Source organism: Cygnus olor, chromosome 23 (assembly GCF_009769625.2).
Source record: "Cygnus olor isolate bCygOlo1 chromosome 23, bCygOlo1.pri.v2, whole genome shotgun sequence".
NCBI lineage: Eukaryota > Metazoa > Chordata > Aves > Anseriformes > Anatidae > Cygnus > Cygnus olor.
This window is the reverse complement of record NC_049191.1, coordinates 3,595,599-3,607,444: the sequence shown is the minus strand read 5'-3', so window position 1 is coordinate 3,607,444 and position 11,846 is coordinate 3,595,599. Positions and strand designations below refer to the sequence as shown.

The 11,846-nt window shown below is 45.1% G+C and overlaps 1 long non-coding RNA gene across 1 annotated transcript; it reads left to right on the top strand.

Annotated features, from left to right (window-relative positions):
- Nucleotides 1-5,779: 5,779 nt before the first annotated feature.
- Nucleotides 5,780-11,320, top strand: LOC121058775. Its single transcript, XR_005814342.1, has 4 exons — nucleotides 5,780-6,387; nucleotides 8,092-8,229; nucleotides 9,088-9,161; nucleotides 11,068-11,320. It is a non-coding gene; the product is annotated as an uncharacterized LOC121058775 (long non-coding RNA).
- Nucleotides 11,321-11,846: the final 526 nt, after the last annotated feature.

Here is an 11,846-nt window from a genome sequence, read left to right as displayed (position 1 = left end):
CTGTATAATAGAAAAATTATTCAGTGATGATTTGTTAGTATAGAACAGTTGTTGTTATTCATACAGAAAGGAATTATTACTAGCAGAGAAAAAACATTTACGGTTATTAAATATTAGTGATCGTTTCCATGTACTTCTCTCTGAAATACTGTTGCAGTCCATTATTGACACTGACAATCTACTTTATTTTGTGTAGCATTCAGAGCTGTGACCACTGCCCCAAAAGGCTTACAGTTGAATGGATTTTATGATGTAAATTTGAAAGCCAAGCCAGGACCAGGAATTGCTGAAGCAGAGCAAGGCCCTCACTCTCGGTCAAACTTCTCATGCCATCCTGAAAGCAGCAAGGAGAGTATGGTTGCGTTTGCTGCTGCTCAAATATGTTCTGGCGAGTGTGTGGCTGGGGGTGTTTGTTTTTAAATCCAAGCACTCGTCTGGAGCCCGGCCGTGTGTGTTGGCCGTGGATTTGCAGCGCATCCGAGCGGGTGCGGGTGGGTGGGTGGACGGACGCAGCACGGGGTGTGTGAATATAATGAGAGAAAGGCTCGGACTTGACAGCTTCGGCATGGAGGTTTTTAAACTGCATTGGGAATGTTTGCATAACTGCTCAAAAGAGGCTTGTTCCCTGTACCTGTTTACACTCTTTACTTCTGAAATTCTTTAAGCAATCAGCCTGTGGAGAGCCCTTACGCAGCACTTAGTGCCCTTGATTGTGAAGCAGAAAAGCCGGGTGAGTGAATTGCTGGGAAAACATTCCGCAGCCACTGGGCCCTAATGAGGGTCACTGCTGCCTCCGCAGTGGCTGCAAGGAAGGGGAAGGGGGAGATGCTGCTGTATTGTAAAACTGGTTGGGATGCACAATAGTGGAGGAAAGAGCCAGACACCGGGCCTTTGTGTGCAAATTTCCCACCAGAGCTAAGCAACTTTTTTTTTCTTTTTTCTTTTTTTTTTTTTTTTTACAATTTAATTAAGTGGGTTTGGAGGCCGGAGCTGGCCTAACAAGCACTTCTTCATGAATGAAAGATTTGTCTCTGGCAGTGAGGCAAGGCTCCGAACAATGTCAACAGCAATTACTGCCAGCTCTGGCCGCTTTAACAGCTCACACGAACAAGAGGGTGCTGGGAAGGCAGCGTAGCGTGTAAGGCTGGCAGAAATGTTTTGGGGATTGTCTTTACCTAGCTTACAGCACTTACAGAACTTGTCATTCATGCACCCCAGACTCCAACCAAGGCCTGGCCTCCCCTGGGAAGCGTTTATCTGAGGATGCTGATGCAGCCAGGGAGCTGCCTGGCAGAGGTGACACTGCTGGGCGTGAGGGAGCTGGTAGGACCAGGAGAGGAGAGGGGCTGTGGCACTACTGATCATCCCAGAGGTGCAGGAAACTGAATATAAACTGAAGGGGATGCATCTCTGAGGATTATACCCATCCAGTTAATGAGTCCACTGATCTTTCTTAATTCATCATCCCATTTGAATGGAATTTAATGGAAACCTGCTGATTCTTTTCTCTCTGTTTAGCCTCCCTTTGCTTTCGTTAGGGGCCTGGTGCTTGTCTCATGCCCTCTCTTTGGGAAACCAAAGTCTCTAGCGTTGAGGTGAATTCTTCATTTGATAAATAGCTCTTAGCAAGCATCAAACCCACAACTCTTCGTATTGTTGGGAAAAACGCACGCAGCAGCAATAATCCTACAGCTCCTGTGCAGTCTGCTGCCTGTGTCCTGAGAAAAAGTTCCTACACATTTACCACTCTGAAGGAAAGTAATGTATTCTGTGGCATAATCAGCAAGAAATTGTGACGTGAATTGAAATTTGGTCAGTACTGAGCAGCCAGTGTGTGCTCCACTGACATATCTCAAGACAAACGTACAGTAGAAGTTGGTCAATGCTTGCCTTTAGGCAGAACGTCCAGTACTGTGCGCAACAATAAAGAAGCATTTGCGTGCTTAGTCTGGTCCTCCTAACGTAAGCAGACCTGCTCATCTGATGTTCTTGAGCAGAGGAGGATCTATCGGTGGCATCACCATCCTAGTGCCCTCAGTCGTGGTGCAGGTCAAGGCGTTGATGAAGGTCCTTCACCGGGGACTTGCACTTGTAAGGCACCTTTCCCATGCTGCTACCCGTGTCCGTCATAACTGGGCAGGTAGGTGGTGTGCGCCTGTCAGAACTGCAGCTCACAGCGCGTTGAAGTCAGTGGACACGCTGTGAAAGCCGAGGGGATTCGCAGTGAACACATTCCTCCGTAATAACAAGAGATTGTACTCCTAACAGATCGGGGAGCAGGCCACTAAGGGAAGGGAGCAGAGGTCATCAGAGCAACAATTCTGAATTAGGAACTAATGAATAATCGTGGAATCGTTAAGGTTGGAGAAGACCTCCAAGATCATCCTGCTTATAAGATAATGGAGATCAAATGTACAAATACATCGCATTGTCACGAGAGTTGGTTGAAGTATTTCTTCTATAGCCTTTGAATTTTCATCACTGAATATTTCTTTTTATATTTCCTTGGAGGGAAAGGAGGGACCCGTCATCTGTTATGTTGTGTAACTGCTAGATGCAGCAGATAAAATCGTGACAAATTGAGAGATTTTTGAAGTTCTGGGAAGTTTCAGGGTGTTTGATATCTGTAGGTTTTGCAATTTGTACTCTTGCAGTAGAGATTTACAAACCTGAGAAGTTTGTGGTGCTCACAAACACCCTTCGGTGCTTGGCAGCTGGCTCCAGAACACGTTCTGAAGGAATGTGGAGTTAAAGGATGCCGTAGTCTCACTTGTGGCTCAGCAAGGGCTCTTTACAACACTTCTGCAAATTTAGTCTGTGGCTAGGGTTTTGTGTTGTGGAATGATATAATAATAATAAATAATGTGCATAATTTATAAAACAATGTGCAGAGAGCTTGGGCGTCCCAGCGTGTTGAGGTTTGCACTTGAAAGCTATGGGATGACAGTGATGGAGAGATTCCAGCTTTGGAGCTGCTGCGGTGGTGGGATAGTGCAGCACTAGGAAATGTAGGAGCTGTGATCCCTAGCTGACTTAGCAGGGAGTGTCACCTGGGGTGATGTCGTGCTGATGTGATGGCTGCACTCACTCTTTTTTGTAGATGAATAAACTTAAATGTGCCTAGTGCAAATATGTGTGTCTTGGATTTCCCACAAAGTCATATTTTAATTCAAACCAAAAATATTTTAATTCAAACCCAGACCTGAAGTTTTTCTGATGTTGCTATCCGATTGTTCATTTTAACCACAGTGAGTTTGTTTTCGTAACAGTACCAACAGCTTTTCTACTTCTCTGCAGTCCTGTTGCGCTCTTTGAAGCACGCAGGTAAATGCCCAGAGACTGCCTGCCTGGGTAGACAAAAGCTCTGTGATCCAGTGCTGCACCGTGTCACACCGTTCTCAGAGAAATCAAACGCCGCCTGAAATTGCTGCTTTTTGCTCAGGTTTATGAATGCAGCTTCTAACTTGGGAAGATTCCTGTCAGTTTGAAGCCCTGACAGTGCCATTAAAAAATTGACAAGACACGCGATGAACTGCCTGAGAAACAACTTGAAGTAGACAATGAGAAGTTTCTTTGGGGCATTTTCACAAGCAGATCAGGGTGAGAAATACAGCTCTGGACATTTATGTAATGCTTTATCTGTATGATGCTTTGAAATGTATCCAATTAATCATTATAACACCCTCACGGTGTCAGTCAGATTTTTTCCCCCAAAGTGACCATTTTGTTGGTTTCTTTTAGTTAGATTTTTGGAAGATTTTTTTGTTAACACTTCTCTTGGTTAGATGATCATCTAACAAGACAAAATTTCAGTGCTCCATTAAAATTAAAGGCAAAAAGTGTCATTTAATACCAGTATGTTCCTAGTGAACCACACCTATTTACTGATCTCTGAAGTATTTAAAAATCCTTTTAGACTTGCAGAATTTTTTATCGTCCCAACTCTGTGCTTCTGAATGAATTTCTTTGGCAAGGCTGAGCTGTGAGCCGTGGGCAGCTAGCAGAAAGAAAAGCAGCACTCTGCATCTCTGCCTGCTCTGTTTCTTTTTCTTTATTTAAAACACTTTGCAGGTATGTCTTAATGAACATAATTCATGATTGTAAAGCTCGCATTTTCTGTTAACTATTGTGCCCAGCCTGCATCCACGTGGTCTAATTTGTGGCACAGCTTTCTGGTGATAGCTGTTTCTTTCCCTAGCTGATAAGCATGTTGCTGTGCAGCACTGAACCCACTGCTCTGGCTGAGAGGCAGGAAAAATTTTCACCACTCTTATGCACCGTTTTCCAAATTATGAATTGCATCGTTGTGACACCTCGTGTGAGTGAACAGCCAGCCTCTGGTCCTCATCAGAGGCCTGACCTCCTCAGTCTGCCCATGGAGAGGGCAACCTCAGAACTGCTTGGTTCCGTTTTGGGTAGGTGGAGAGGAAAACGTTTTCAGTAGGTGCAAAGTGAGAGGTGCGAGGACTGAAAGAAACCGAAGTGTGGAAAACCTCTGGAAGCAGGACTATAAATTGGAGTAATGTAATCAGTGGATGCATAGGATGGGGAAGGAATAAGTTTGACTTCAAGTCTGGTATTCATGCAAGCAGAAAAAGAGTGGAAATGTTTCTACTTGGAGGAGAGAGTCTGGGGTATGTGTGTGTGTCTGCAGCCTTGCCGAGTGGGAGGGTTTCTGTCTTGAGCACTGGCTCGGTATTGCTGCAGTGGCGGAAATGCCTCCTCTGGAGCTCACGTTCTAACCAAGTCAGAGACTTTCCCATGTGTGGAGGAAAGGCACGTGAGTGCTTCTTGGAGTTTGCAAGAGGTCTGAGGCTTTGTGTGTAGACGGAGTGAAGCACTGTGTGCTCGTTACACTCAGGGTGTGGGTTCACCAAGAGCAGTCTTGGCCTGGAGCAGTGGCTGTGGCTTGAACAAAACTGTGCGACTTCACAAGTTCAGCAAAAAGACTTTTTTTCTCTTGAGATCGTGTTTCTTTTGAAGGATTTGCTGAAAAGCTCAGAAACCATCAGTCTGTTTGCAAGTTACTGGTTTCCCTGTCTGCCAATGGCTATAATTACAGCTGAGCAAATAATTCAGAGCAAATAATTTGACAAATTTCTTTTTCCTCTCATGCAAAATCCATGAGCAGTTCACAAACTCTTCTCATTTGTTTGTTGTTCATGTTTATTTGTTCTTGCAGAGCTTTTATTGGGTGTATAAGGCACATGGTATGATTTGTTCCAGTTTTTTCCCACTTTTCAATTTTTTGAGCCTAGTTGTACATTCATCCTAAATTCTGAGCACCTGGAGGTGTGTTTGTTGAACAGCTCTTGCCGGTTTCAGCGTTTATAGAATACAATTCTCGGATGCCCTTCTCTGTGTGTCTGCATTTCTCTTCTGAGGTCTTGGTGGCTGTGTCTGATCTCCTCTTGGGGCAGCGCACTCACTGACCTTGGTGCTGTTTCCATCCGGGTGCCCTGTGCTCTATCGAGGCATTCCAGTTAATGAGGTTTTGCTCTGGTTCTGAGGAGCTCTACCTGTTTGTTTGTTTTTCCTGCTGTAGGATAATCTTATATATATTTTTTTTCAGGCAACAGGGGGATTAGATACTTAAAACTTCTGCAAAGGAAGGCATGTAGCTGAGTCATGATTTGTTTTACCTCTTTCCTGACAACAGATTGCAGTTTTGACCTCAAAGCCTGCATTTCTGAATTCCAGGGTGTTAAGGATTCCAAGTTTACCTATTCAGTCCATGTTTTTGTTGTTGATTTAAAAGCAAATAAGTAAATAAATTGATCTCTTTTTGACACAGAAATAATAGTTCTTTCTAAGCCTGTTTCTTAACTTGTTTGGAGCTTCCACAATTGCTTCAAGAAGCTTACCTGAAGAGTAAGACAGGAGGAGGCTGTCCTACAACACAACCTTACCTCCCACCCCTAAAGTTTTCTCCCTTCAGCACAGGCTTCAAATGACTGTGCTGCTGTTAACCACCCTCTTAGTGCATAAAATTTGTTCTTCATCGTAACTACAAAAGCTTGTTCTTCCCAGTAAATACCTGTGCTATATTTTCAGATACCTTCTCATCATTAGGTGGGCATAGGTGTCATTATGGAATGTGTCTGTGTTCCTAGAGTTGAACAGGTATTCTCTTCAGTCAAATACGAAGAACTTTGTATACGTTCAGTAATGCTGACCTGCGTTAATACTTTTTATTTTGGTTTACAGCCTGCGCAGGATTGGTACATGGCTCCTCACATTGTCCTAGAGGTACTCCAAATTCTTTTTGACAGATGCTTAAGGAAGACGGATCCAGACTAGCATGTAATTAATGCTGGTGATTCCACTCTGATCCTTTTACTCCTGTAATGTGCATCCATGGCTGAGGAGGAGATAATGGACCATCACGTAAGAAAATCCTTGATTATGGCTTGATTGAGCTTGTGTGAGCTCCAGACAGGCGGTGTTGTCATGGTTTCCAAGCCATTTAACTTAGACACTTTTGCATAGACAAGACGTTAGATAGCCAGCCAAAAACTTGTAATCTGGATTATGCCTGAGCCCTCACTGAGTGCCAGATCAGGTTTATTTTCACAGAAAGTAGCTAACTATAGTTTCCATATTAGAAGCTATAAAAACCATGTCGTCTTTTCATAACATTTGCCAAATAGGGAACTTCTTGCCTGTACCTTTTCTTCACTTTGCACCACCTGGAATCTCCATCCCTACAGCTCCATCCAGGCAGAGATCACAAGTGCCAGAGGAGTCCCTCTGGCATGCTGGGCTGTCTTATTACTGGGGCCTCTGTGGAGCAGGATTTTTGGAGAGCGCTTTTCCCAGCTCTTTGCAGTGTTTTCCTAGACCTCACGTAGCATCTTGCTCTCAGGATTGTCTTTTCCTGTTTTGGGAAAAACCCAGAAGTCTCCTCTGAATGAAGACGCTTAAGCTGAGATTTTGGGGGCATTTTCAGTGTTGAGCTTTTTGTGTTGGTAAACAGATGTCAGCACGCTTCTGCAGATAATTTTTTTCCAATGGTGATTTTTTTAGGACCAGCAGAGGGAGCACAATAATAAAAGTAATTGATCCTACAGATCTTTCTACTTGTCCGTAGCCTAAGAAGCTGAAAGCGTCCTTCAGCTATGTCAGCGCAACTCCCATCTTACTGACCCACGCAGTGTGCAGCGAGGTGGGGAAGCAGTACAGCAAGCAGAAAAGCAGTGACGAAGCTCAATTTTGGAACAAAAAAGTAGTGCTCGCTTTCTGAGGTTGCCATTGAGAATACATAAATAAACAACAATATTTTGTGTATTAGATACTAGATAATCTAACGCAGCTGCTCAAATAATGCAGTAGCCCATAGGATCCTTGTTAAAGTCATGGCAAATTCAATTCTTACTGACTTAAAAACACGCCTTACTCATTTAATTGTTTTGTGGGGCTCCCAGTAGGTTCAAGAGAAATCAGAGACAGCGTGTGCATCCTTTGTTAGGAGGAGCTCTTCCCGTTACACACACTGCTTAGGGAAGGTTTTGCATCTCCCTGTGGATTAATGTTTATGAAGTCCGGTTGTAGCCGCACTGTACTGGAGCTGTTTGATTTCTCAAACCAGTGATCTCTGCCCAATGTTTTGTGCTGCATTTGAGTGACTCAGTAAGCTGGGCCCTACTGCAATGCATTGGAATAATAACAATAATGAGAAAATAATTAATGAAACAGTGGGTTGGTCCTCTTCTCTTTCAGCTTTGCTCTTCTGGTGTAGTCTCTTACACTACAGGCCTTCTTTGTGTGTCCTTGTGCAGTCCCTGGCAGCGGGGCTATGAACACCGTTGGTGGAACTGCTCATAGTTTTTGTGATGTAAATGTGCCAGCCAGCGCTGGCGATGCCTCTGGCTGTGGCTGGCAGCCACTCGCTCTCCCTTCTGCAGTTCCACAAGTTTCTCGTGTCCCCTGGGAGAAGCAGGAGCCCGTGCCCGCTGGGTCAGCTTTACCTGATGGGTCTCTGGGTGGGCATGTGTCATCTGGGGGGGCTGTGCTTGCTTAGGTTTCCTTAGAAAGTCGGTGTTGGGGAAATCAAGAGGCAGTCCGTGACCTGGAATTTTCTCTTTACACCAGAATCCAGAATTTACCTGAGCTAACTGGAGGTGCGTGGCCATACGCGTACGGGCACCGAATCGCAGCGGTGGGTTGGCTCAGCACTTTGAAATTCAGCATCACTGGTGCTGGCTTTGGGAACATGCCCACTGCCATTCTGTAAGTGCACTGTAAAGCCTTCAGTTGTGATTAATGGTCAATGTGTTGATTGCTTTAATCCAGCGTGTCAGCTCTGCGCGGCTGCAGCACCTCCTTTCTACTGTCAAGCTTGTTGGGATCTGTGTGCCTGGGCTGGAGCCTGAGGCATTTGGCTTTTTAGCTGTGAAGACAGGATTTGCAAATTAAAAGAAGAATGCTAATCACTTAGTGTCCTTGTTTGTTCCTTTTTAAACTTTGTGGACTAGACAGTTAATCAATTATTTGAAATGATGATTCCTGCATTGCTCACATATTAACAGCAGCACCCTAAGAAAAGTCAGTGGGCAATCTTGTAATAAGATTGTGAAGCGGGTAATAATTTAATTTCTTACACAGTCCTGCCAACTATAATACACTGGCAGTCTGTGTGCTGATGCTTATTTTAATTAAGATTCATAAGTAGTATATTTGTATTTTTGTCTAACTGCAGGATGTGTCGCTTATTCAGGCACACATTAATTAATAGTGAAACTGGAAAAAACACTTCCCTCTCCTCCTCTCTTCTACCTCCCCCCCCAAACAACCATCAGCCACAAGAAGCACCCACAGAATCTCTAGGGAGGGTAGCTAAGACCTATGTTCTTTACTTTTTCTGATTTTCTGAGGAAATTCTTTTCCATTCCTTACCCAAGTTCTCGTTTCCATTTGGCTTTCTGCTTCAGAACCCACTTAGGTTTTCTTGGGGTTGGGAGAGTGTGAGCTACAGAGCCACAATACAGCTTCTATTTTTTTTAAAAAAAACCTATACATGTATGGCTAAGGGACTTCAGAAACTGGTTTAAGTCCATGTGTTTCACAGCTGCTTTCATTTCCTTGCAGTGCAGCTCAGAGAAGTCCTGCACTGCCCAAATGTTCACTTTGGAGGTTGTTCTGCGTTGGTCCTGTGGTACCAGGTGCTGTGTATGCTTGCAATTGCTGGGAACTCTCCTGGTAGTTCTTTTTCTCTGTTTTTCCTAATCTGCCCACTAATCATGGGTGAATCTAACAGCTTCCATAAAAGCAGCCAGAATAACCTGAAGAAAACTCCTTAAAGTTATCTGGGTCCGCCCAGGCTAGGGTAGTGCTGGCCGTGGGGTTAGTCGGTCGGTGCATGCACAGTCAGGCAGCGAAGCAGCTATTAAGGTCCAGAGAGGTCCAGTGAGCGGGAAATAAGAAATGACCAGGAGAGAAAGGTGCATTGAAGCTTTTCTTTCCCAGCGAGAGCTGCACGGAGGTTTTTTTTTTTCCATTCCCTCCAAATCAGGTGTGCTTTATGGCTGCCGTGTACCCCGGTGAGGCGGCTGTGATGCCGCTTGGCACCTCTTCGGTGTGACTACCAGCCTCGCCTGAAACTCCGTGGTACACGAGGGCATTGCAAACACTAAAAAGCCAGTGGTGCTCTCTACTACTCGTCCATCCAGTCCGCAGTTTGCTGTTTGTACCAGCCTGTCTTGGACAAAGACACTAAATTCATTTTATCGGGCCTCTGCTAAAAGAATCACCAGGAGAGACGGCAGCGCCATGTGTCTTGTAGCTAAATGCATATTCCCTTATCAAGTAGCCTCTTAAGAAAACCAGCAGTGATTACACACAAGCTGGGTGCAGCAGGGACTGAGGGGGACAGAGTGGCAGATGTGGGCTGCTCTGAGGCCTGTCAGCGAGGAATGATTAATGAACACCGGCTCCAGCTGAGGCTAACCTTTGGAGAGCCGAGCAGGACATCTGCAGAACTGTCACAGCTCTGACAAGGACAGAGCTGAACAACCAATTATTCCACCATCACTAAGGTGGGCTGTCAGTTTAATCCCAGCCATTCACTTAGGCAAGGACAGGGAAATTTCTCCTTTACATAGCACCGCTGCGTTGTGACCTTAACCATTGCAGTGCTGCCGAGGGGAGGCGCGGGGCAGCGGCGCCGGGGAGCTCCGAGCGCCAGAGCTGCTGTGGCCGAGCGGAGGTGGGGAGCTCGGGCACCCTCTGCTCGGAGCCAGCGTGCAGAATGAGTTGGGAGCTCCCTGCTGGTCCGTAATGACACCTGGGAATTCAGAGTGGGGATTTTAGAAAATGGTGAATGCTAAGCTGAATATTCCTGCAGACACCCCGGGAACTGGTGTTGACTGAGTTCTGGGGCGATGGGAAGATCTGATGGGTGCTAACGTGTTCTGACCCAACCACGCTCAGCTCATTTCTCCCGGCCCTTGTTCTGGGACGGTGGACAGCAGCCGTGCCAGAGACCCGTTGTGTTTTTCAAAGCTGCCAGGAGCACGCCAGGGGGTGGCGTGGCTGGAGACCTCCTGGGCTGGGCTGCGCTGCAGGCACGCACCCAGGACACGGAAGCCATGTGGGTCCTCCTGCAGGTTGTGCACCTCTGCCTGCAGTCTGGGCACTGAGCTTTTGGCCACGTGCTCCATTTGTTTCCTGCACAGTGGGACTGCGCTCGTCCTCTGTGGATTTTCCAAAGCTTTACAGGGATTTTATGTCAAAATAGCTTCTCTGTCTTTCTTTTGCCATGTGGGATGAAGAAGTAAAGCATCCTGTATCACATTTTCTCGTTTGCAATACAGAGTCGCTTACAAGAGTGTAGCACACTGGAACTGAAAGTAGCAGAGGCTGAGGCACTAGTCTCATTCATAACTGTGCCTGGCTGTATACTCGTATGATACAGCATGTAAAGGTGAAGCAATTTCTTTCATCAAAGATGAACCTAAAACACTGGCCATGATAAGAAAGGACTTAGTGAGAGAGTGGTGAGTTTTACAGAGTCAAGAAGCAGAGGTTAAGTCAAATCCTCTGATTAATATATTTTTTTTTGTGACACAGCACATTTTGTGGTTTGGACTGCCTTCCACTTGTGATCTGCTATAAATCCTCAAAGGCTCTTTGAACTGAAGGCGTACAAAGAGCTCAGATACTGAAATATCTGACAGAGAACAGCTTTGGTTCTGCTCTGCTCTTGCCTTGCCCCTGTTAGGCTCCAGGCTGGGTTTTGTTTCTTCCTTTTGTTTTAGGAGCTGATCACCCTGTTTGTGCTTCACTTAAAAGATTCTTCTTAAATCTGTAATGCAGTTCTGAACAGTCACAGGACCTTCAGTACCACCAGAAAAACGGAAAATAGGTGGGAAAAACTGCAACATGGGTACAGCTCTAGAAAAAGCCATGGCAGAGCCTTGTCCTGTTGGTTTTTCTAAGCTCTCTTTGTGCTCAGTGACCACAGAAAATGTAATTGCCACTGCACCTCTACTTCTAGATTCTCACTGTAAACGTGGAGTTTGTTCTTTCTTAATTAGGACATCTAGTCTGTAATTGGGCTAATTGGTAAATCAGATAAAATCTGATAAACCTGGTATCAGTTAAATGCACTCATATCACAAATTGAGGACAGAAACCTGAAATTTTTTTACATTAGAGTTTTGCAGTAAAGTAGAATAAATCCATTACTCCATTCTGGGCTGTATTCTGTCTGTGTTTGAGAAGTTTTTATTGAAAAAATAGAGCTGATAATTTCTGTCTGGTTTACAGCTGTCTAAATATATTTTCAGGTATGTTCCTGTTAAGCAGAAATCTTGCTAATGAACTCCCAGTTGAGGCTCAGGCATTAT